Below are 26494 nucleotides of genomic sequence, written 5' to 3'. Positions count from 1 at the left end.
GCAGCTTCCCCATGCCCCTGTCCCTGCCCTCGGCAGTGAGATTTAAAGGCAAGGGCGGCTCTCGCCAGCGTGCTCTGGGTGTGGGCTCGCTGTGCTATACGGACCTGGTGAGATTGCACTATCCCTACCACATTATTGCAAAATTTTCTCCACCCAAGAAGCCAAAGAGACGGGTATTTCGGGATTATTTTCTTAAATAAATCTTCCAAGTGAATAAAGAAGAAGGAATCTGCTTGATGTCCACAAGGATGCAACTTCACAAAGACAACATAAACAAAGAGAAAAGCATGCTGTGAAGCAGTGCATGCTTGAACACTTCTCTTAATCAGAGAGACCAACATGGCTTCTTGACCACTGACTGTTCCCAGCATCGCTAAAACAGTAGATGAGACGTCTTTGCTAAGTAAACAGCATCTGCCATCTCCACCGGCTGTTTGAAAGTGCTGACTAGCTGGTGAAAAGATTAGCACCGTCTGACTCCTCTACTAATAACTGATTCGTTACCCAGGCTTGGCAGTGCCTTCCTAATTGTCAGTTAGAACTGCTGACATTCCTGAATATTGCTCTTCAGATGTAAATAATATTTATTTGAGGGTACTGTGGTCTCTGTTTTGATCCTGCAAGTTCAAGTGAGTTCACTCACCTGAAAGGACCAAAACAACCTTGGATGGTACATCCATTTTATAACTAATATGTCATTATAATTGTCTCCCTTACATGGGCATATTTTAAATCATATGCTTAAAATTTTGGTAAGTGTCTTGAGTTGGGCTGGGATGGGTAAAGCTGTTTCACAGTGGGTTTAGTCCTTGGGAAACCATTAAGCGTTTTTTCTGAGTGCTGACGACTGATGTTTGACTAGTTGTGTCTAGGCCAGGCTGTGACTAAGAATAATTTTTTTTAGGGGCAAAAATGTAGACAATTCCACATTCTTATCAGAAAAAATCAAATGTTGAAAGGACACGGCTATGTTTTGTCTATGATTTGTTTATATAGATTATATACCGACTAAAGAAAATACCTTTTCTGAAATTGTCATTAGGGTTATTCATGCCACTGTCTTTTAAAATAGGCCGGGAAAAAGGTTCTTATGAAAATCATAAGCATGTAGTTGTTTTAAGTTCAAAATATGAAGTAACTAAGAGTTATGTTTTTATTGTGCTTTCCCCTATTTTAATTTCTTTATGCTTTTTTACTACAGCTCTGCTGAACAGATGGCCGCAGGCTCCTGACAACGATACTTCACTAGTCTTGGCAGGATGATGATGGTTCAATCACCCATTAATCCCATGGCAGATAATGGCTGAAAGCACCAGATCAGGTCACTCTTGTTGACCAGATTGCGCAAATCTATATGTGGGGTTTTTTTCCACTGATTCCTTTGAAAGCTTTTTAATTTGAATGTGCAACATTCATGTGCCAGTCAGTTTGAGTCTCATCACAAATCCTCACCCTGTCCTCCTGTGATCCTCCCATCTGGTGAAAAAGCCTCCACATTTTTCACCTGCAAAATAAAAACCGTTCCCAGAAATGACGGGTTTTCAATGAAAATCACTCCTATGAGCCAGTCATGCCAGTGGCTGTGATACCTGATCTCGATTCGCACCTGGAGGCTAAGATGCAGCCCAGCACAGAGACTGACCCTCACTGGCAGGTGCTGTGCATCCCCGAGCGCTGGGCAGGTGCTGGCACAGCCGATCCTCCTTCAGGGTCTGGCGGTGGGAAGTGGGCAATCAGTCCTGCAGACAGCACGCAGAGGGAATGGGAGTCACACCACAGCTTGATCCCGTTTCGCCTGGTGTGCAGCTTTGAAATGTCCCCATTTTCTACACACCATAATTCCAAGCAGTTTCTCCATTTTAAAAAAGTAATTAGTGAGAAATGAAAACAGCAGACCACTGATCAACACTGCCATTTTGATTGTTCTCTAAATGAGAAGAATACAGAATAATTTTACTTGCCTTAATTTCTTTTCTGCCTGCTTGCATTTTACCTTTGTCCTATTATTGTGTGGACATTGAGAAATCTGTCTCTCTAACGCATATAGACTGTACCAGTAGGTGGGGATGCTTATTTGCATCCTTTGTACCTCTATGTGAAATTCATTACCGGATTGTGTTACGCTGAAAGGCTCTTGGAAGATCGTCAAAACACTTGCAAACCCGCTCTGTCACAGCCTGATGAATATCACATGCAGGTCTGAACTGTTGAGCTGTTATTCAACCCTTACGCGGGCAAAACTCCCTACGCAGCCAACAGCCGGGAAGAGGTTGAGGTTTGCAAGCAGAGACGTTGAGCCAGGAGCCATTGCCTCCTACAGCAACAACTGTGGCTCCACAGCCGGTTGAGAAATGCCCAGATTTAGGAATTGCCCCAAAGAGTTGAGTAAACAGGTACTCCAACTGATGCACAGGTGAAGAGACTGTGGAAAGGGATTTTTGAGTGTGTTAGGAGACCCCTGGCAGCACTTCCAGGGAAGCCAAAGGCTGATGTTAGTGGCAGGCAGGGGAGACTGTGGCAGTCGGTGGCAGCCAGAGCTCTCACCGGCTCAACAGTTCTCTTGAGTCACCTCCCTGATATGGCCTGGCTGCTGTCAACACTTGGGGAAACAACAGCAGGAAAACACGATGAAAAGGCAAAACAAAAAAAGCAGACAGGTTTAGCTGTGCATAAAAAGTATGCACACCCTCAGGACTTGCTGGACAGTGGAGGTAGAGGAGACAAGCCTTCCCCCAGAAGGCACTAGCCACAGAGAGCCTCCTCCACACAACCCAAAAGTGGCCCAAAGCCTGATGTCCCTCTGCTCTGGGACAGAGTGAAAAAAAAAAAAGTATATTCCCCTTGTGCCCCTGGGAGGCAGAAGAGGATGAAATACTATGACTTTTCTTTTATCAGCTGTGTCCTAGCTGTGTTTAGTCTGGATGTTACTCATCAGGCCTGGCATGTCCTCATCCTCTGGTCATCTTACAGTTTCTGATGACCAGTTATCAGATGAGTGGTCAGTCTGTTCCTAACCCATCTATGCTCCTCCATCCTCTGGATGCTCCTGGAGAAGGAGTCAGCAAAGTCCCAACCATGCAAGCACAGCTTTGCTGGAATAGCAAATCTCAGATGACTGGGACTTCTTAAAAGTTCAAAGCTGTTGAACACCAGGTCTGGACTGATCCTCTTCTCTTTCTTTTTTTAAGATATCCCAAAACCATATATGTCCACTCTGAAATATCCACTCCCATCAAATGCCTGCTTAAATTGAGTCAAGACCAGATATTCGCCAAATATTTTTCATGAGCACAGCAAACAGGCATCCCCCACAACGCCTGGGATCCAGCCAGCAAAGCCCTCCACTGGTGTCCTGTAGCCTTACCACAAGGAAAGCCGAAAGTGCGAGCCCTTGGCATCGCCCTGACAGGAGCAGCATCACCACCAGGCCCACCACGAGACAGCCACCCCAAAGGGGACCCACTGGCCAGCTCAGCTCACCCCCAGCCTGGCCAGCAGTCTGTCATGGGATGTTCCAATGGATGTTTATGGAACAAAAGGCACCCCTCCTCTGCCCCAGGGCTGAGGATCCCTCTTGTTTGATGTGTTTGTAAATAAACCTCTCTTTTTCTAAGGAGGTCGTTTCCTGTTAGACCCTAATAAACACTCCTCCTGGTGCCCTGGCTTCCTGTGTTTGAAAGACCTGAACACTGTTTGTCATTTCGTGGTATCTAAGTACCCTAACTGAAGCAAAGGCTCATTTACAGCTACATGAAATAGATGTAAACAATGACAAATACGGTCACAGTAACAAGCATGTGGAGAGATGACCAGAGGGTTTCGGTCACAGGAACAGACCAGACAGGACTGGTGCCATTGCGGGGGCCAGGACACGTCCACAGAACCAGTGTTTCAGCACTGAGAAAGGATTGAAAGGAACGGCATGGAAATATTTTCCTTCTACAGCTTCAAAATGTTTGGATAGCTATCCTAGACCCCATTATAGAGAAAAATATGCATCAAATAAACCACATTTTAGTAAAAATTAGTAAAAACCATGGGGGTACAATCTCCATTTTATGTGACTGTAATCTTCTCCTTCCTATTCCCAGCTAGCTTTAATACCCTTTTTATCATAAGCTCTTTCTGCATGTGAGGATATGTATTTCAGCATAAATAAACAGGTGGAGCAGCAACTCAGTTTTTCTTCCTAAACATTTCCTTGCCATTTTTTACAAAGGCTTTTCCATAAGAAATTTCTAGGAGATCTCTAAAACCACCTTAGTGAATTGTTGACTTGCCTGCAACTTTTCTATGTCATCACCACCCACCCATCGGGTTTAGGTTCTGTTTGTCAAAAGTCCAAGTATCACGTGGCACGTGACATAATTAAGTTTGGTATCAAGTTGGACAAATCCAAATCCTTCACTTGGGTCAAAGAATGTCCTGGACATGCTCACCCATGTGATCCATGAGTATTTATAAACCATTTGTAGCCCCAAAACAATTTCTTGTTGGGATTCATGGCTGGTTTAGAACGGGAGTGAAATTCAAAGACTTCACAATGTGTTTACAAGCAATCTGCAAACAGTAAAGAGGGCCAAAATAATGTATGTGTATCCATTGCAATTAGCTCACAATTAACGTCTGTACACTGGAGTTGCATAGATAGTTTTAAATTTAGTTTTCAAAAAAATCACCACCTTCAAGGCTAGAACTCTCTCTCACAGGTTTTCCACTGAATAGTTATGTTGACAAGGGCCAAATAGATTGAAAATATTTAAATGTCATTGTCTCATATAATCAATGAATAAAATAATCATTGCATAAAATATGCTTGCATGGAAAAATCTGTCTGCTTTGCTCTGATTCAATTATTTCCATCATACATAAATGTTCAGGTCATTGTGAGCTTTGCCACTGACTTTAACGGGGCTCAGGATTTCCTCCTAAGAATTGATTAGTGGGAAGGTCAGGTTTTGTACAGAAGATTAAATACAGACATCACAGGTTGGCATTATGAACTCCTTCATACTGTTGAATGATTAAGATTTTGCACCATATTTCTTTTCAATGCTATGTGACCATGCTTTCTTTGTTCAGACCTTTAAAACAAATAGTAAGGTGGGAGTCAAGTTAAGTTGAATATTAAAGCATTTCATCACAAGTCCAGGGGCATTTATTACTAGGCCAAAGAATTAATAGCTGTAATAATGTGCCTGGAGTGTCATGAAGGAGGTGGTTATAAATGTCTTTTTTTTTTTTTTTTTTTGAGATGGAATGCGTGGAAACTTGGATCTGCACAAGTTATCAAATTTCTTTGTCCATGCAATGCAGATCATTTTACTTTCCACCTTGTGCAGCTACTTCTCGGGAGGGACAAGGGTCCACATTACACTAACAGAAGCAGTTTGTCTTATACAATCATTTAAACTATCAGTTAAACTATCCGGTGTGTCAAGTGTTAGAAATACCACCAGAAGCCCCCACTTCCTCTCCTTGTTTTCTGTTCTCTCTGTTCAAACATGTTGACTCACATGAGGAGGTCTTTACTACTAAACTTAGAAGCAGCACCTTTCTAAGTTTCATCTCACTGTAAAGTAAGGAAAACAACTTCAACAGATATCTTGATGTAAAAACTTATTGAGAATAAATACTGTTCCAGGAAACATATTTCTTGCTGAATGCTTGCAAAGGGTCTGTAGCACCAACATGATAAAGAGCAGGGAAAGGACAGGGAAGTGAAAGAGCTAAAGAACAGGGAAACTTCCATTTTCACACTTTGGTTTTCCAGAAGCAAGTTTGCAGCTAGTCTTTTCCGCTGAAAGCTGAAGAGGATTCGGTTCCAGAAACGTCCTGGCTCAAGAACAGTTCTTATAGGGATTGCTCCTCCACTTCTGTGTTATTTAAGGTACTGTAAGTGATGTTACACTCAAGTAACCAATGAATGATAAAAGAGAGGGACATAGTGCCAGAAGGTCTTCTAAACAGAAATAACAGCTGGAGCTATTTGTTGCTCTGTAAAAAAAAAAAAAAAGATACTTGTGATCATTTTTCTCCTAGTAGAATACTTTTTTAAGAATTGCAATCATTATTTTAACTTGTGATGGTGCTACTATTTTGAGGACGGGTTGCCAGGTCTAGAAAAGAAGGACTTAAGACTTACCAAACAGGAAAACAGGCAGTGAGTGGAGACCTCTTATCAACAGCAAGTATGTTGAATCTCACCCAGAATATTAGTCCGGTTGAAAATCAGTTCTGGGATGCTCACATCTGCTGAGATTATTGTGCAGGCAAAGGCCACAGCTTTCTCCAAACTGCGCTCACACACGGGCTGCTGCAGGCAGCTCGTGAAGACAACACGGTTCCTTGACCTGTAGATACTTCTCTTGTTGCACAGCTGTGCTGAGTGCTCCCAGAGAATCCAGGATGAAATCTAAAAGCAAGCAAATTTTCTAGCAGCCTGTTATGATTCACAATGCAACAAAACCTTCCAATTAGCAACTGTAACAGCAAGAAGGAAGTCAACCAATTGGGAAAAAAAGCATAAATACAAGGATCCCCAGTTTCATTACATGTAAATGTCATTGTACAAAATATAATAATAAGTGAATATAAAAAATACAAAGTATTTGAAGGCAAGTACAGGATTCAACTCTGTCAGGATTTAATTTTTTGACAGGAAATCCTGTGTGAGTTGCTACTGGCCTTACTACAAGGGCTGGCGTTTTTTATACCTGCTTCTAAAGGTGATGATCCAGCTTCTCTGCAACATCCCTTGCAGATACGAACCCATAATCAAACATGAATGCAGACATCTCTTTCTCAAGTCTGTGCCTAATCCATTTCCAGGTAAGTAGGAGCTCTGCATGCACAGAGGCCAGGCTCCCCCCGGGCTCCCAGCCCCAGGCTCCTCTATCACCCTGAGCACCACGGTGCAATTAACGTGTCTGAACCTGCCACTGCTTGCAAAGGTGTAATCTTGCCATGAACTCGCTGCATCAGGAGATCTCTTAGCTCTGCCAAAACAGCTGCAAGGTGCAGGAGAAATTTGAGCAGATAAGATTGCTATCAAGAAGATATTTCTCGTTTAGCAGCCTCACTGCAGACTTACTGCTTTCTCTCTTGAGCAGGAGAATGAAGCCATTTTTCTCATGTTCTTGCTATTATTGATGTGGTATGTTTCTGAGAATTTATTTCAATTTGAGCATTGCCCTGAATCATTCTGTCTGCATTGGCAAATGCAGACAGCCTTACTTCTGTCCTTTTTTCCAGTGAATACTTCTGTTCAAGTGCCCATCGGTAGAAAAATTGGATTTAATATAGTGTATTCATTGCATGCACATACTTCTCCCCAGCCTGTATGCAAGTTCAAGCACTCTTATGTTTCAATTCTTATTTCCCGCAGATTTTCAGATAACCTCATTTTTCGTCTGTATTTCATTTGAAGGGCCATCTGACTTAGACTTCATCCCCCCCGGGATCCTCTCCAGATCTCTACAGCATTCTTGCTTTTCCAACTTATTTTTCACAGCTTAACTCCAGCAAAGTTATCACTACTCCCCTTCTCTGCTGCTAGCAGCTTCCAGCCACAGGTCACTGCACTGCTTCCCAGGTTACAGATCCAGCCTAGGACTGTAGGCTCAGTTGCTCTGAGCCCTGCTGAACAATGTGAATGTCATCGTTCCCACCTCTTTCTAGAATAATAACACAGTGGACGGCCCATTCGAGGCCAAGACGATAGCAGTTCAGAAATTCTCAGTTAATTTTCCATTAAAGTACAAATTTTCCCTGATCAAACTGGGGGGAAAAAGGTTTACTTTAAGGTAACAAAACCCAAGATGGAGCGGTCTCTTTTTTACCTGCCTTTAATTGTGATCTGACAGAGTTGGCACTTAAAAAGCAGCAGTTGTCTTCTGGACCAACAGCTGTTTTTCAGTCACCTAAAATAAGAGCAACTTCTAACATTAGACTTAAAATAGAGGAAAGCCAGTGTTGGCTAAAAAGTACCTCCCCCCGCCCCACCAAAGCCCATGCTCAAGATGCTGACTCTCTGTGCTCCTTTTGCTATATTAACAGTCCTCTGTCCTCTTAATCTGACCATCAGGAGCAAGGCGAGGAGTGCCCTTCTGCACTGCAGCCCCTGCAGCGAACCTAGCTGTGTGTAACCCGCACAGAGCACCTCACGAGAAGAGCTTTTCTGTGTGCTGGGGCCAGGTCTGAGGAATAATTTCGCTTCTGCAAAGTAGAGTTCTTAATTCAGAATTTATAGCAAAGAAGAAATACATCGCAGGCCAGGTTAAAAAAAAAAAAAAAAAAGCTTTCACTGATGTTCAGTTTGCGTAAAAGACATGGAAGATGTTGTGCCAAGGGTTGAGATGGATTTCTAAGTGCCCAATGCTTCTCAGTCAAAAGCTTCAGGGCTGATGGCTCCACGGTAAAGATGGCCAGGCTCCCTGCTTCCCTCTTAGGCTCCTGGGAGCCCAGGGGCCCTGGGGTCAGCAAGGCGCCCAGACTCCCTGCTGGAGGAGCACATCCTGAGAGTGCTGCGAGGGCCACATCTAGCTGGTGCCTGGCACCGTCTTTGTGAGAGAATAGACCTGCCGGCTCACCGCTGCCCTGAGATACCCCAGGTTTAGTCAAGGCTGAGGCAGGAGAAAAATGCCAAAACATTTGTTAATTCTAGCTGGAAAGATGTTTTATAACTTCCCTGTGCCTGTGAAAAAATAAAATAAAAATGAAGTCATACATAAAAAAACTACAAAAGCAGGACAGAATGCAATTCAGCAGCATCCTTGTTAGCACACTCAGCACTGTAGCCTGGGAACATTTCTCTGGGGATGGAAGCAGCTTTCATCCTCTGAGCTACTGGCCTATAAAATACTCATTACCATCGTTGTATGGAAGTTTGTATCCAAGGCTAAAGTTCAGCCAGTGATGTCTAGCAAAATTGCAGCACTTTTTAAATGTCAAGAATGCCAACTCCAACACTTTTTACTTAGATGTTTTTATGTTGTAACATAGCAATCCTTGCTACCAGAGAACTCCAAGCATAGAGCCAATTTGTACACATGCATATATATATATATGTATACCTGTGTTTAGTCATGCATGCTCCTCCTAGGCATGTGGGCTGGGAACCCACCACATAATGGCTTCTTGGCAGTAGGCAGCACAAGTGGGTTCTGGGCGAGCAGGGCTGCTCAGACATGACCTGCAGACTGTGAAGGCCTGTCCTCTAATGCATTTTTTACGGCTTCTGAAATCTTTACCACAATCTCTTTCTTGTGTTACCCTACGCTCATAGAAGCTTTAATTAGTGGGGGATATTGCTGGGTGAAGGGATGCACCCGCGCTCTCCTCCTTGACATGTCATCCAGGATGAGCCTTTCCCCAGCGTGCCTCTCGAGCAAAAGGGGCCTCTCTTGGCCCTCAGCAGACCTGCCTTTACCACAGGTGGGTGTGCTGGTACTTCTCACCTGGATTCCTCCTTCAGAAGAGAGGCTACGGTGAGAACATCAGAAGCAGCTGTGACAAGAGCTGGACTAATAGACATGCAGCTCTTCTCTCTCTTCCCCAGAAACAGCCTTTTTGCTTTTCCTGGACCTAACTAGATTCTGCAGCATTTTCCACTTCATTTCAAAGACCTTCGTGGTGCCCAGGCCTGTCTGACCATGCAATCTTCTGCCATGGAAGCGCATAATCTACCTCCCACAGTCTAAGTCATGAAAGGAGAGAAAGACAATGATCATTCTCCCTAAAACCTGGTCACACATTTTCACCCTACCCTGCATGCCTGTGGGATATCAGACTTTATTCATTAAGTTTTTACCTGCATGCGGTCAAATTTAATCTTGCTAACACCATTCAACTGAAGGCAATGTCGTTGAACCCCTGGCTCAGGGCTGGAAGCTGGCATTTATACCATAAGCCAATGGAACATTTCATGGTATTAAATGGCTTGTGTAACCTGGTGATGCATCAAATGACATTTTAATCTCCAGACAAGCAGAGCCCCAAATACCTCCTCATTCAAGCCAGTTTTATATTGTTGTGCTACTACATCTTCAGGCAAGCCAGTCCTGGGTTATGTCCATGGAAATGAGATATGACAAAACAGCACTGCTCCCATGGGTGGGTTGTGGGTTACACGCTCTTTCTCTTGCAGCCTTGCCTTGAGCTGTCCCTATGGTTCAATATATAGAAAATGCTCTTTCAGTCTGGTATCTACTTTTCTTAAAGTAAATCCATAGAATGGCCCTGAGTCAGATGTTAGACAGTGCAAAATATCTCAATGCATTTGAATGTGGGGAAACAAGCCCAAGGTGTTCAGTAACTAGCAGAAGACTGTATTCATTGGTGTGAACATACCTTTGCTCTTTGGGCCTTCAGGTTTGTAGGCTGATCAATGCACTCAGTGAAGTGATAGTTTTTACAAACATGATGAGAAATTTTCAACCTCTTACCATCTGGCAATATTTGCTGGTGGGAGACAGGGAGGACTTTGGCGCAAACAAAATCCATCCAGTCTAACATAACGATTTCATTTTGGGTATATCTTAACCCCACCTTTCTGGGTTTTGCACAGCTTTGAAACACTTGTATGTATCACAATGGTTTCTGCCAGCCTGTTTATTAATTATCCCTACTGCTCAGATCAAAGAGTACTACCAGTGGCAAACCCAAACTAGGAACATCCCATCACCTTGTTAGCTGTGCGGCAGGAGGTGAAGTGGGGAGGAGGTAGGAGCAGCCCCAGGGGTGCATTCATCTCTGCTGGTACCTTGGGAAATCACATTCCAGCTGGTTGACCAGGCTCCTCAGGGCTGGTCACACATGCACACACCAGAGCAGGTAATACGGTATTGTACAAGATTAATAAAAGAAAGAAATCAAATAGCCCTTTTGGGAAAGGCCCCTCCAAGGGCTAGAAACATGCATCAGTTATTTTATCCCAGAGTAAATTAAAAAATATCCGTCTTTTAAAACCTGGTGTCTGAAGGCCAAGTGAGAGGCCTGCTCTGTCAGGATCCAGTGCTAACGTGGAGACGCTCTCTTCAGAGGAGCATGTCTTACTGGAGACACCCAGACACCTGCACATTTTGTAGGTGCTGCTGGGGCAGGAAGAAAGATTTCGTGCATGAATTCACCTGGAGACATCCTTTGCTTAATAAAGCTTGTAGAGCACAAAGCAGCTGAGGAGAGACAGCGGATAAAGCGTCGGAAGCAGCAGAACAAGTAGTAGATGAAAACCCAAGCTGCTGGAAAGGATGCTCCAGCAGACCCCAAGCAGGAGCCTGCTGCTACAGCCCTCGGCAGCCAGCCCTCGGCTCCAGCCAACAGGCCAGGCTGCTCTCATACACTCTGCCAAAGACCTGGGAGGATACGCACTCCCCAGGAAACACAGGAAAAAAGTGAAGGGAATTGGCAAAACTCTCAGGTTATAAAGACTGCTAGGATATAATACAAAAACAGTGGAATAAACAGGGATGGAATTGGCATTCCTGCTTCACAAAATGTGCCAGCATTTCTAAGACTTGGCTGCCTGAACTTTAGCCCTGGTTGCAACCTTCCATATAACTATGGTAATGAGTATTTTTCAGGCCAATAACAATAGCTCATGGGATAAAGAGGCGTATTTCCCCACGCAGACTATCTTGATCTCCAGTGCAGTGCTGGGTATGTTTTTGTAGGAATACAGCAATGTCTTAGCTTTCTAACCTCAAACTCTACATATACATCACTGCAAAAGGTTTGTTTGCACATGTTTTTTTATAGCTTGCATGCTTAATTACTTAATGATTTATATTTGTCATTAAACACGGCTGCTCTGCGTTTGAGAGGCTCCAGGAACAAATGGAAGTGACTTGGAATGGCTCCATCTCTTTGCCTGGTGAGGAACAGAGATGTTCAGAGGCATAGGTGCTCCTCCATGTCCTTATCATCTGCCCATGGGTGTCTACGGAGCCCATGCTCTGTCAGAGTGGGACGAGTGAGCAAGGACACACTGGATCGAGCCAGCTCCTGCTTCATCACATCTGACTTAAACTCAGCCTTTTGCCCCTTTTTCCTGTGCCCCTCACAGGACTCCTGCACGTTCCCACATTGTTCCCCACAGGCTCGGGGAAGGGGGAGTCTCGCGAGCTCTCACAGAGGCTAGAGAAGCATTTCATATAGGGGAAGAGTTAAAGTTGTTGTGAAAGTGGTATTGCAGAAGGCAAGTTTCAAATTTCCCAGTATTAAGAGGTTTAAGTCAGTTATACTTCAAGTCTTTAAGCACAGATTTCACATTCTGGAAAGTATCAGGAACCACTAACCTCCTTACCTTATAGCAATGCATTTTTCAGATGCTTCAAAGATGTGGCAGCAGTGCTGCTTTTCCCACACAGTCTGATGGCTCCCATCAAACCAGCCATCACATCCCAGTGGCGGGGAACTACATGAACTGTGGCAGGGAGGGGTCCGGGGAAATGGCATTATGGGCACGCGAGGCAGCAGCCCGCAACCTGCATGCGCGTACACCCATCCCTCGCTCACACCTCTCCTTGATGCTGCTCATGCCAACTTCTGCACGAGAGAGGATCCAGGTGTCCACAGAGGGCAACAGTCAGTCCTGCAAGCTGCTCTGGGCAGGCTTGCTTTGGGGAAGGAAGGAGGGAGGCAAACCAAGGGCAGCCTCCGGGGTGATCTTGCTCCAGGACAGGCAGCGTACAGCTCTGCCAGTGCCACGCCATGCCTGCATACACTGCAGGCACCCATGGGCCCCGTGGGAGTTCGCTGCTGGGTCAGTGTCCCTCAGCGAGGGGTCTCTGAAGAAATGCTACATGTCAAGTGTCTTCAAACAGAGGCAGTGAAGCAACTGGGCTGCGATAACATGACATACTTGAAGACTGGTGCAAGGTCAGTGGAGGCTTAGGTGGTTGCATTTTTTCCCTGCTGTGGACTGCAAAAGTTGTGAGAGTCTGGCAAACGCTGTAAGCAACTCTCTTTCTGTGGCCCACGCCTCAGGAACCCTTTGACAGAAGGACTCCTCATTTCTGCCAAACACACTGCTGCGGCAAATCAGTATTTGGGCTTATTGGGGTTGGGCAGGTTGGAGGTTTTAGAGCAATCTGGATATGAAAAGTAGCTGCATATGTGCATGGGGCAGGCAGCATCTAACAGAACATGCTGTGTCAAGTGACCCCAGACTAAATTTATTTCCTGGCTCTGCTAAGGCATAGCAACTTTCAGCACAGATCGAGCATGCGTGCAGGTTTCAGAGCCCATTGAAATATTGGCTCTGAGAACAACAGCTTTGCTGTCAGGACTGAAGCACAACAAGAAGCCCTTGCATCTTGCAGGTGGAAAGTTACCAATGCTACAATTCATATCCCCAGAACTGCCAGCAACACCCAGCTGTCCATAAACTATATCCTGCTGTGCATTTCAACCCTAATTTCCTTCACCTTGTCACCTTAATCCAGAGAGATCCTATCTGTAAGCCCATTATTTTTTCTAGTATTACCTCCCTAAGGGTCTTTGGGTGTCAACCACCATACCATACCAAACACCATACTCCAAGTAGATGACCTGATAACAGCTTGGAGAGGATCAGAGCCGCAACGCAATATCCAGATGTGTGCAACAAGTAAATGAAGTACTGTAACAGCAGTAACATTTGGATGGCATATGACTTTTTTAAGAAGGGGTTGCATCTCAGGAGTTTCTTGCTCAAATTACCTCAAATTTGGCCTCTAATCCACACTTGGAGAGCAACTTTCAAGGGAATTCTGCTATTCAGATTAATTATTTGGGTATGTCCGCATTGCGCAATGCAATGTACTGCAGAGCTCCTCAGTCTACTAAGACTGGGACGAGCTGGCTCCCAAATCAGAAACAGCACAGCTGCCCCAAACAGAAGAAATGCTGCCAATATTCAAACTTATCTCCATACAGACTGTCTCATTGACATGAAGGTTCAGTCAGAGCTTGCTCAGGACCCAGCAAGGCACCATACCACCCTGTGCAGACGTGCCTTCAGAATACAGACAATACTGTGAAATAGTATGTTAACTTTGTTTTCAGCCTGACTACCTAAGGAAACTAGACTTCTGTAACAACAGTGTTTATGTCTGTCAATCCCGCACCCCTCAAAAGTTTTTGAACCTGTTGGCTTCCTTGCCAGTTAAATTGGATAGAGATGGAGGCAACATGTGCAATGGCATTAAATGGCTACATAAAAGGAAGAAAACGCAAATTAATATTCCCAGTGAGGGAAGAGCTGCGGTGTGAGCTCACCTTCAGTTCTGGAGAGCAGAGAGGGTGCATGGAAAAGAGATCCAGTAAACCAGGCTGGTGGTGCACCAGGACAGCTCAGAACAGAGAGTGTGAACAGCAGCCCTGGAGAACAGAAGTGAGGAGCTTTAAGCAAACCCTCCTCCCACACATTTTAACATGTTTCAGCATCCAATAGCACCACTTAAGAGAATAACATTAAAAGGCAGGGACATTTCACTACTTATCTTGAAAAGCAGTTGTATTTTTCACATTGCTTTCACATGGTGCAGCGAAATTGGGAGAGTTCGGTTCCCCAGCTGCCATCACAGCCTGCTTGGTGTCTCTGGTCCTCCTGCTGCAGCAGCCAAGCCCCGGCTCTGTGGGGACCTGCACTTGTGCAGAAACCTTAAACAAAACAAACAAACAAAATTCAGAGGTTGAGGAAGGAGGAATGCCAATTTCCTAAAATCATGCATGCCTTCATATAGAAGACAGAGTTTAGTCTGGATGATTTATGAATGCCCAGGCCACTCCTGCCAGGCTGGGACAGGATTTCTGCATGGGAGCAGGAAAGGCTGGGTTTTCTCTGGCAGCTGGTTCAGAAAAAGTCCAGAGAAATTCCTACTGGCCATTTGTAACAATCTCCTAGCAAGGGAGAGGGGCATGGGGAAGCAGGGCTGGCCAGGCACAAGCCAGCATGGGTCTGGTGAGACCTATTATCCTGGCTTCAGCACCTCTCCAATGGTGTGATGGCAGCTCCGTTCAGAAACACGCCTCTGCAGCTGTGAACAGGCGCCCTCAGGCTCCAGAAAGATGAAGAGAGAAAAACAGGAGTGTAATTTATGCCACATCTTCTTATCTTCTCTTATCACCACCAGGATGCAAATTAGTCATAGCTTTAGTAAGTGATTGCATAAGCATCATATTAATTTTGTTCGTATTTCCCCAAAGAAATCAGCAAATTGTTAGCACAACTTGGACTTGCAGATTTATTTTCCAGGCATCGTGAACTATTGGCAATTGGGGTGAAGTTATTTATCATTTCACAGCAAAGATAATCTGGTTAACAAACGAAATTTCTTCCAAAAGAAAGAAGCAACGGTAAGCGAATACACAGTGACAATCAAAAGCCATGAGAGGGTTTAGAGGAGAAGGCGAATTTGGTTCAGCCCATTGTGTTTTGCAGTACATTCTCTAGAGCTGCCTGAAGATTCATTTGCTCCCATCCAGAATATTCTGTTATACAAAGCATTATTCAAAAACAGAGGGAGAGACTGCACATTCACAGATGAAAAAGCTCTTGAGGGAGTTCAGTATACAAATGCCCAAACCCCTTAATCCTGTGAGCTTTCAATAGTCCCAGAAGACCCATTAGGGTGCACACCTCCCACTGAGTGCCACCTCGTGTGACTCTTGCTGGATGATATGCACACGACTTTCACTGGAAAGAAAAATAGGTTCGATGAGAAAATTTGCCGCTGCATCTGTTTTATGAGTGCAACAATAGTACAGAAGGAAGGAGCTCTTGCAGGGCGTGTGAAATCCCCTTAGCACAGCTTAGAATGACTTGGAGTGTGCCAGTGAAGTAGATCCATAGGGCCTTTGGCCAGCCCTGGCTCCACTCCTCCTCATTACTAAGTGCCCTCCTGGGAAGAAGTAGCTCCTTGAATTCTTGTCTGAGCTGAGGCAGGACCTGCCTGATGCTTCTTCAAGCACTGGGCTTCGCCTGGCTGCAAACCTGGGGCCCAGAGTTGGTAGAAGGCCAACATTTGTAATGCCTGTCTTAAATCTGTGAGCAGGAACAGGGCTCATTCTGTAAATAAAGTGAAATACTTTTGTCTTCACAAGGAATATTCTCAACCATGAGCACTCTGACTGGGGACAGGCTGATAAATACCAGGAATCTTAAACTGACAGTTTTATTATTTGTTTTTTTGCAGCAGACAGCCTAACACACAGAGCGGATAAAAGACAACGCCTGAGCGTAGGGCTGCCAAAGGTGTCCAGCACACAGCCCCTCGCCTGTAAGCGCTAAGCAAATACAGACCCACACAGGCTCCTCCTTTTTCCCTGCAAAAATTCACCCTTGCGCTGAATGACACCAGCTTACAGATCCCCTGCGGAGACAACCAGCTGCAACGCACCTGATGAGGTCCCTGCACAGGACACAGCGGAGCGCACGATAGCCCTGCTGCTGAAATATCCTTTACCACGGGGCCCATGGCAAGGAGGGCAGCAGGCATCCAGCAGACATCAGCTTCCCCTGCACGCCCTCGGAGAGATGTTGGTCCAGTGGGTTTCCCCTGGGGTGCCCAGCCCTTCCCAGCGACTTCCCCCTGTCTGCTCTTTGGGTTCTCAGCAATGCCTCTGCAACCATCTCACACGCTGCAGGCACTGGGAGAGAGCAGGACAGAACAGACCATGCTAAAAAATATGAGGAATGTATCTTTCTGCAAGTTTTATGCCTGGGGATGACCAGGGAGAGTCAGGCATCTAAAAAACAGAGCTAAGCAACTAGCAAGATTATGCTTTGCATCATACCAGTCCCAGCAAGCTTTTCTGACTGCTGGTCACCCTCTCCCTCCACACAGAGGTGTCCTCAGACTTTGTTTTGAGGTGACACAAACATTACAAAATAAAAGGAAAAAGAGGGCATAAAAAAAGCCCTTTCAGACCAAACAACTGAAGGAAAATGTGCTTTTCTGCTATTCAGTGGCCAAACAGTCAGGGGACTTAGAGCTAGAGAAACTGTGGCCAGGTGCCTCCTCAGCTTGATGAGGTTCACCCCAAAAGCTTCCTGCAAAGTGTCCTCCCTCACTGGTGTGTTCAGGAGAGCCTTGGCTTCCTCCCACCACAGCCCTTGTGCTTTGGGTCAACATGTATTTGTTGAATTAGAGAGAGAGAGAGAGGACATCATTCATGCCCATGCCATCTCCCCCTCCTTCAATGCTATCCCAAAAGAGCATCAAAAGAAGAAGAAGACACAGACAAACACTAACACCTACACACACCTGCTAACACCATATCACACAGCACCATGCTGCCTGCACGCCAGGTCCCTGTCCTCCCAGGTGTGGTTTCCAACAGGAATGCCCCGAGCCCTCCCTCCTCTTGGGGTGCCACCATGCTTTCCCCCATGCTTGCTGGGGGGCATCGTCCCGTGGGTGCCTGCTGCAGCAAGCCCCATGGGAAGGGGTGTGCTGAAGTAGGTGCCACACCATTTGGGCTGGGGCAGAGCCACCCATGGCAGAAGATAACCCAGTACCAAGGAAAGGGAAATCCTGGAAACCACACGTACCCCTGGGCTTCAGGCTGCCCCTTAGCTCAGAGGTGGGTTTGTGCATTGAAATGTCAGACCTGGGAGCTGCCTGCGGCAGCCAGGAGCGTCATCCTTCTTCAGATGAGGCAGCCGTTCCCTGCAGACTTATTGGAGACTGTGACTTTTCTTACGAGCTGTCTCATGGCCATCAGCTGGAGGCAGCGCCATCACCGCTAGCCTGAGCTGCATGTGATCCACATACAGGATTTCAGGTACTAAACAGCTATAGATTAATACAGTAAGGAATATTTCTACAGCGGTGAGATAGCTCTTCTTCTCTTTAACTTTTAATTATTCTGTACTTGAGAAGTTACTGCAACAGCCAAAACTGTATTCTGTGGAGCTAGAGTGATTTCTACATTAAACTAAGAGCCCCAGTAGACCTCCTAGAGCATGCTTGGCCTCTGTCTGTGTTGAACGATTTCAGTCCCTCCTCTCCACTCATCTGAGGAGTTTAAATCCAGAGACGTTTAAGGCCTAATCCAGCAAAGCACTTTGGCATGTGCTTACCCCTAACAGCACAAGTTCTGCTGGAACCAGTAATAAGAGAAGCCAATCTGAGTTTTGTTTTATTTTATTTAGGAGATACTTAGCTGATGTAGTTGGAGAAGCAACAATTAAAAGAACTATAAACTTTCACTCTATATATCAAGATAATATTACAGCAGCATTCATATCTATATAGTTCAGCTGCATCAGCCATTTTGCTGCTCATGACTGCAATTTGGAGTTTAGCTACGTCTAGGATGCTTTGGGGGCAAAAGGGGGTTGTTTAAAAATGCCTGAAGCAATTTCATTAACATAAGATAGTCTTTTCCACTTTATCATATAAACTGTGGTTGCTGTACAGTGAAGCAGCTTAAGAGCATCTGCTTTTCATTGATAGGTGAATTGATTCTCTTAAATTATGGAGAGACGATGCACTATATATAGGCACCCTTTAGATTATATTTTTAAAGAGCAGAAACACAACATATTTTTAAATAACTCCTAACCTCTAGCCAACTGGATTTCTTTGCAATTTTGTACAAACGATGATTCGTTTCCAAGTTGAGACTTGATATACTGAGTTCCAGCCCTGAGCACAATTCTGAAGCCAAGCTTGAACTTCCTGAAAATAAAAAGTCATTATGAAACATAAACAAGTCTTTAGCCATGACATGGAGAATAGGAACAAGAGGTGAAATCATTCTGCTGTGATAAGAATAATTTTTCTCTGCAGTTGAATCATTGTTCTAGACTGAGCATGTAAAGAGAATTAGGTTAGCCTTACCTTCCCTGTCTTAGGTTTGGACAAGTAATTAAAAGTTAACAGAAGGTAGACTAAAATTAGCTCAAAATGCCACCACCATATGATAACCCAGAAATAAAAACCACCGGCCTGTCCATTGTGATTTAAATCTAAACCAGAACAGAACTAGATATAAAATGGTTCCCACTGCGTTAACTGTGGGTCTGTCTGCTCTGCTTGCCCACCTGCTGCCTGCTTCTCCATCCTCCGGAGGAAGCCTTTCCCTGATCTCAACTCCTCCAGGATCACAGTTCCCAAATTTTACCCACAGGTTTCACAATCCTGCGAAGACTCAGCCATTGTCTGGCACAGGCACTGACCCCATTGCTGCCATGCAGGTGCCAGGCCAGACGTACCCTCCTTCCCAGCAACTCCGACCGGCACTGCAGCTCCCAGTTCAGCATGCTGCATCCTGGCTTTGCCCAAGGGACACACCTGGGCCATTTGTTCAGTGGCAAGAGGGTGACTAGCCTCGTTGGGGCACGCCAAGATGTTGGTTGCAGGAGCCTGCCTCTCACCACTGGACACAGCAGGGTGCCACCAGCACCTATCCACAGCCAGGTCACCTCCAGAGATAGCGAGTGCTGCCTACAACAGTTTTGACTCCAGGGTTATGACAATATCTTCAACTGCAGGGCCAAGACAACTTCCCATCTTTGACACAAGCAAGGGGACTCCATGAGTGCTGAGTTCCAGCCTTGCAATGATGACCAGGTGTCAACAGCTTTGTCCTGAAGATACAGTCAGGAAGACTGAAAATGGCTGTACTGGCATGGGGGAGTAAGACTCTCTTTGGTGCCTATGTGCCTGTGGATGCTTATGTAGACCCTGACAGCAAGTTGGGACAAATCACAAGCACAGGGTGGTCTGGAGAGGTGGCCTGCTGCTGCCATCAGCAGTGGGGATGGCACCATGACAGAGTGTCCTGGGCCAGCGCAGCCCCCAGCAGCAAAGGGGCTGCACCTCTAGGCACCACTGCAGCCCAGCACCGCCCATCATCTGGTCCACTGGTACCAGGACACGAGCAAGGGTCGAGCACCAGGAAAATATAACGCCTGCTTGCAGCCTGCTACACCATTTACCAGTTAGCGGCCAAGCAGACCCCTTCCCACCTACCTTGACAGCTGGCAAAAAACAGGGTCTAACATGGGTTTTGCTCCTAGCAGGGAAGTGAGCAGCAGTCAGGCAGGAAGGCACGCATGCAGAGCAGACCAGAGCATGCTGGCTGCCTGCACTCACTTGTACCCACTCATCCTCCCACGGATGAGCAGGAATAGTACCTGATCACATTGCACATGTGGCTTGCCTTCCCCTGATAAAAGCACTGCACCTTTCAGCACAAATAGTGCTTCAAAACTCTTTTTCCAGTCCCTCAAATGGCAGGGTCCTGCATTTGTGAGCAGTCAGTTCATTCTTCAACAGCAGCCAACAGGACCGGTGCGTACCCGACAGGGTTCATCTTCAGGGCTGTGAACATGTAACTCAGCTGCCTTTTTGTTAGGTAGGCTAGAGTTAGTGGTGCTTGTGAGATATTAAAGTAACAGACAATAGGACACCCCCAGTTCTGCATCTCCCTTGTACCTTCAGCGCATGGGATCCTCAGTCCATGCTGCCTTTCCTTGTGGGGTCCTTTTCCTTCAGGGTCATGACCATAATTTGAAGGAGACACTTCTGGGTACTTCCTGTGTGCAGCTCTGGTGATGTCAGTTCAGACATGTCTGGGACTGTAACTCTTAAGCTACAGAAAGAAACCCCACAGCAATCCCATGTTGTATTTCTAACCTGCAAGATACAGTACCTTCAGCTTCTCAGAAACCACAATTCAGGTGTGCAGCTAATGCACTGCTTCCAGCACTGGTAAAAAAACAGGGCCAAGGAGAAGCTGTGCAGGCCTTGGGAGACTTTACAGGATGCCAGCAAGGTAGGAAGAGAGCATGGCCAGACATGGCCTCTGGAGCTGGAAGAGTCATTAAGATGTGTTCAGGAGGTGAAGGACCTACATAGCACTCCACAGTCATGATCCAGGAGCTCATGGAACATGTCACCATTTATCTGGATGGAAGAGGGATGGACACTTGCTTGAAAGTATTGCAAAAATAGCCAGTCTTGCCCAATAGTCTCCAGGTCATGCTCTCTTTACCTTCCATCTCTTCCCTCATACGTGCTTCTCTTGCATGTCCTTAAGAGCCAATATTATCTGTGCACTGCAGAGCTGCAGTCCCAACACATCCTCCAGCCCTGTGAAAAAGCTTATCCTCAGGCATGGCTAGCAGTGCTCACCAGACCTCTGCAGCTGCACAAACCTGGTTGCGCTTGTGTCTTCCTCTTCATCTCGCCTTTCAGGCAGCCAAACAATTTCACCCCCTCGCAGGCACAGGGAGGTGTGAAGACAGTATGATCCAGACCCAGAGCTTGTGGTTGTTTCAGAGCAGCCAGAGTGTTGTTTCTTCTGCAATGCTCTGGATGCTGAGGATTTCATATGCCATTGCTTTAGAGGATTTTGACCTTCTTTTTGTACCATTTTGTTCAATTTATTTGCCCTTTTGCCCCATGGTTAAACACCTCCCTTTCACGACTTGCTGCACATTTTTAGTTCAAAACTTGAAAAATTGTATGTTTTCCCCACTGAGGGAGAGCACAAAGCACTGGGATAATCTTGCCACGTACTGCCCCAGTATATCTGGGGAGTGTCAGCTACTTAAACACATCTGCAGTTTGCTGATTGTCTGAAAAGCATGCAGCTTGGCCAAATATCCATTTTACAATTACTTATGCCTCCTGGGCAACAGCCCATACTGCTGATTTGCTAACTCTGAGCTGGTTGGTGGGAAAGCACAGGCACTATGAGGAGCTGCACGCTCTAGTCCATGTCTTCTCCATGGTCAGTGCCGAAATGGAGTTAGATCAGCACATTTGTTCAAGGATTTTCTGGTCCTCCTTTGATGCTTGATCATATCCTCTGTCTTTCTCATGGACGCAGAATGGTGCTAACAGCACAGAGGAACCAGGGTCCCCTGCGTGTCATCATTCTTGCTCTGTGGCAGAGCTGGGTCTTGCTCTGCCTGGCTTCTATGCAGGCCAGGCAAGCTAAATTGATGGGCACCATCCTTGCACCCATGCTGCAGTGCAGAAGCTGAGGTTCAAAATGTGTCCGTGAGTCTCACAGCAGCAGGAGGTACGTTCAAACACAGCACCTCTTACAGTCTTGTGTAGTATATGTGTTTGCATGCTGGTAAACATTCCTGCTAGTGGGCTGGTCACTCAGTGACTTTTTGGAACCCCCTTGTTGGTTAGCGTTGGAAAGAGGAGGCCCAGATTTCCAGCTCAGCTTTATTCTCGCTGTGGCTTTGGAGTTCACAGACCGCATGAATTCCTGGCATGATTTTGCCTGGAAGAAGACAATGCTACCAATTTCTGTGTTAGCACTTCATTCATTTAAAATTTACAACATGTCTTTGTGGAGGATCATGTTTGCTGATTGTCTGTTTATACCCACAGAGATTTGGGGCTTTGTTTTTATTTACACAAAAGCCGCTTCTGATAAACTAGGAAATGCCTGTATTATCTCGTGGGAGATGGAGCATGTTGAAGCATGTTTGATTCTGATGCTTATGTGCTGTGGATCAAAAAGTGTTAACAGAACCAAGCAGGAAACGTAGTACATGAGCCTGGATAAGGAGCATCCACAGTAGACACCAAGAAGCAGGATTATAGCCTTGAAGAGAAAACTCTTTCACCCCAAACTCCCATGACATGGCTGGTTCACGAACAGTGAGGAGAGAGGGATCAAAGAAAAGTGAAAAATATCACAGGCCTGCTCATGTGGAAAGGCAGAGGGACTGACCACACCAGCAGAGGATGTCCAGACGGTGCTGGCCAAAACGGGCAGGTTGGTGAAGGAGAACACAGCTCGCAGGGGCATGTGCTGGAGGCTGCTGAGGCTGCTCCTCCTGACTGGTGGTGTGGCTGTCCAGGAGTTACAAATACCCAAGGTGCTCAGCACCGGGGCCAGCTCTGGAGTAGATGCTACATTTGGGCCACCAGCTGAGGTGTCACGGGGCCATCACATCAGCATCTGACCCCCAAACCCAGGAACGTCTCCCACATCCCAAGTCAGATAACTACTTGTACCTCAGCTGAGTAGTTTAAAGAGGCTTCTCTGTGACATTTACATGGGTGCTTCTAGGAAGTCCTCTTTAGGCTACCAGTGAAAAGGGACTGGTGTCCTGCATGCACTGGCAGCAGATCAGAGCTGCTCAGTGCCCTCCGCACTAAGCTGCTCTTTGTACCAACCAGCACGAGAGGACAACTGTCCCCTAGGCACTATCAGCAGTGTAAGCAATAGTTCAGGGTGTTTAAAAGGGCATTTTTCAGATTCCTTAGTATGATTGAGCCCTTGGATATATAAGAGTTGGGGTAAGCTTGGCCGCTCTCTGCTATGTCCTTGTGCAGATGAACAGACACACGCAAATACCTGCTGGGGCAAAGGCAGAAACCATCACCCAGAGCAGCATGTCGTCTGGATGTGCCTCAGTCCCCAAAGCTCATGCCCTGTTTTCCAGTGTGTGAAAACCATGGGGTAGGTTGGGAAGAGAAAGAGAAGGAAGTCCACATGTGATGGGATACCCGGGTTGCACTTCTGGACCCCAGATCTGGACATGCTCTCACATGCTGGTGTGAAGACCTAGAAATATGTAATGCCCAGTAAATTTATTAGGTAGCAATTTCCCACTTGGCAAGAGCTAAGTAATAGAGAAATGATGGTTAAAGTATTCCCCTGTCAGATCCTCTACAAGTCACAGGGAAGGGGTCTGTAGGGGAGCTTGGACTGTAAGAAGGAAGGGTTTGGATGTCTCTGCTCTGCTGGGTCCTGAGATAGAAGGAAAATTAGCGATGTTTACCACCAAACTGTCAGGTCTGATGCAGAGCTCAGTCCAACCAGGAGGTGCCCAGTGAGTGCTGCAGCCCCTGGCAGGGTCCTGCTGCCCAAAGCCAGAGCTCAGTCAGTACGCTCAGCTGGTACCAGCACAGCGTGGATGCCATGGCTACTTTGGGTGTTTGAAAGAGTGTGAGGAAAAAACATCGTCTGCAAATGGCCCAGTCACTTTTGGTGTCTGGCAGGGGGGACAATACTGAACAGCAGCGTGGGCGCTTGCGTAGGAAATATAGCTCATGACATGTTGTCGCCGATGGGCTTTGGCCCTGGGTAGGAGAAGCACAGCAAAGTCACCCCCACTGACTGCAGCAGGAGAGGTGAGAGGGGCCAGCGCTGTCTAAAAGGGAGGGGGACACCAGACTACGTGGCTAAATGGCTCCCGTCTCTCACCGCGCTCCTCGTCACTTAGGGCTTCACCTTCAGTAGGAACTGAGTTAAAAGTCAGCCCACGCTGCCTCTACCTCTAACATCCACATGGATATCCCTTTCTGAAATGCAAATCACACCGCTGTTAGAGCAAGTTCTTTGATTTTCTTAAGTGCATTTAGTGCATGACTCCCAAATCGTAGACTTCTGCACTTGCAAATAACTTTCAACACAATTACTGGGTGCAAATGAGGATATAGTCTGCAAATGATCAATTACCTGATTGCAGCAAATCATGCTGGTAGATGTCTGTGCAGTCTCACTTGAATCCACAAGGAGTAGCAGGTCCAATTATTGGACATATTAAAACTATAACATGCAACACAGGAAGCAAAGTAAAGGATGGTTAAAAAATTGGAGACAGCATGTTGGGGGCAGTAAACCAAGTCTGCTATCCTCTTCACTCCTACATGTAGCAGCTCATTAAGATGCTGGCTAATACCTAGATTTCTCTGTCTTTGCACTTTTTTCTCTGTAAATGTGCAAACTGAAAATGTTGCATTGTTAAATAAAATTACCTGTACTTTTGTTTGTTTTAATGCAACTGTGGTTGTGTACAAAGAGAGTGATATTTATTGGATGTGACTATCTCTCAGCTTTAGCTGAGCTCTTCCTTTATACATGCTTCTTCAGGACATCACATCCTCAAGTACTTACACAACCCACAAGTTAAGGATGAAGCACTGCATGTCTCAGCTTGTAGATACATATTTACTTTATGAACCAAAGAGCCCTTAAAAATTTTCTCAAGAAATGCCACTTTTTATTCATTGCTAGATCAATAAAGTCTCAAGTGCAATCATTTCCCCCCCCCCATTATGTTTCTTTGATAAATAACTTTTACGTAGTAGATTACTCTCACAGTAAATATGCAAGACACAAAGCACCATTTCCCATGTCCTGAACCTGAGACTTCACAGTTACAGGCCTTACAGAATGATCTTTTTTTAAAGAACTCAGTTGCCTTGGTGCCATGCCTCATCAATTGTTTGTGCTGGAGTGTCTTGGCCGTATGAAGAGTTCTCTGTTTCTTTCAAAAACCACAGTAGCACACAGGAGAATCAAATACTCTGAGTGAGGACTGGCTTATGAAAAGACAGTAATTACTTCTTTCCAAAATATTTTCTGGGGAAAAAAAAAGCCAAAGGTCAGAAGTTTACCTCCAAGTACAGCTTTTTGGCCAGGGACAGAGCAGATTCCACCCACAGGGATTATCACATTATGCAGCGTGTCGGTGCCAAGCCCAGGAACAATGCCGCACCAGTCTGCCTCCTGCCCACGGTGCTGCAGGCGGAGCTGAGCCCTCCGCGCGGAGGAAGAAACTGGCATGGTCAGGAACACGCTGTTCAGCATCGCTCCTGCAGCGGGAGTTCACAGAGGCCTCAGAGGCTCTTAGACATAACTATTAGGAGGTATTTACAGAAATGAGATGTAAGCATGTCGCTGAAACTCCTGTTCAGATAGCAGCTCTCTGTAAACAGCTGCCTAGGAGAGACCTTGTCATGCTGCAGCCATAATAACCAGCACACAGAAAGCCCCAATTCCAGCCAGGGAAATCTTTGTTTACTGATTGCAAAGAACAGGAGGGACACGCAGCTACTCTGAACACCCTTTGAACAACCATGCCAACTACAGTGTAAGGCAGCGTTGAGCAAATAACATTTCATTTCTTTCCCATCAGTTAAACCAACCAAGGACGCTAAGCAATGTAGCAGCACATTCTGCCTCGGTTCCAGTGAGCGTGAGCAGGCTCCCTGATTGCTTCCCCAACTATGCTGCCCTCTGAAATGATTTTCTGCAAGAAATTCTTCTCCAGAAAACTTACCTTTAAAAGAAGAGACGGCATGTGTGTGTAACCTCTTGCTAGAGGCTTGTGCTGTTGGACTCTGGACATTAAGCAATCCTAGCTCTAGAGATTGAGTAGAAAGACCGCAATAATGCACCTCTGCCAATGTTTAATGTTTTTGTAATTAGGGGAAGATGTGAGGTGGCAAAACAAATTTTTTTCACACTTGCCTTGGACTTCCATATGTGCCTAAGGATTTTCCTGGCTCTGGGTAATGCAGCCATTCCAAATTAATGGAGCTTCTGTTCTACACAGAGGTCAGTCTCTCTCTCTCCCTCTCCCTCTCCCTCCATGTACGTGTATTTGTTAAATACAGAGTCACATTATCATATTATCCCTTTCAGTCCTCTGCTGTGACACTCCAGCTGGTAGTGTGACGTCAGAAGACAGAAGCAACTTCCTGAGATGGCCTCATCAGCTCTGGGCACTGTCATCCTT

General features: G+C 45.9%; 1 long non-coding RNA gene across 4 annotated transcripts; it reads right to left on the bottom strand.

Annotated features, from left to right (window-relative positions):
• Positions 1-5606: 5606 nt before the first annotated feature.
• Positions 5607-26116, bottom strand: LOC129199860 (uncharacterized). Of its 4 annotated transcripts, none has more exons than XR_008574762.1 (6): positions 26036-26116; positions 24430-24519; positions 14260-14643; positions 7842-7922; positions 6146-6415; positions 5607-5997 (listed from the first exon to the last, which is right to left on the bottom strand). It is a non-coding gene; the product is annotated as an uncharacterized LOC129199860 (long non-coding RNA). The 4 variants fall into 4 exon arrangements; XR_008574765.1 differs by lacking the exon at positions 7842-7922 and adding an exon at positions 18553-18668 and having other exon boundaries at positions 26036-26112; XR_008574764.1 differs by lacking the exons at positions 7842-7922; positions 26036-26116 and adding exons at positions 18553-18668; positions 25371-25564.
• Between the last annotated feature and the right edge of the window lie 378 nt (positions 26117-26494).

The sequence above is a fragment of the Grus americana genome, chromosome Z (assembly GCF_028858705.1).
Source record: "Grus americana isolate bGruAme1 chromosome Z, bGruAme1.mat, whole genome shotgun sequence".
In the NCBI taxonomy this organism is placed as follows: Eukaryota; Metazoa; Chordata; class Aves; order Gruiformes; family Gruidae; genus Grus; species Grus americana.
Note: the sequence above shows the minus strand (reverse complement) of the source record. Positions and strands in the feature narration are given on the sequence as shown.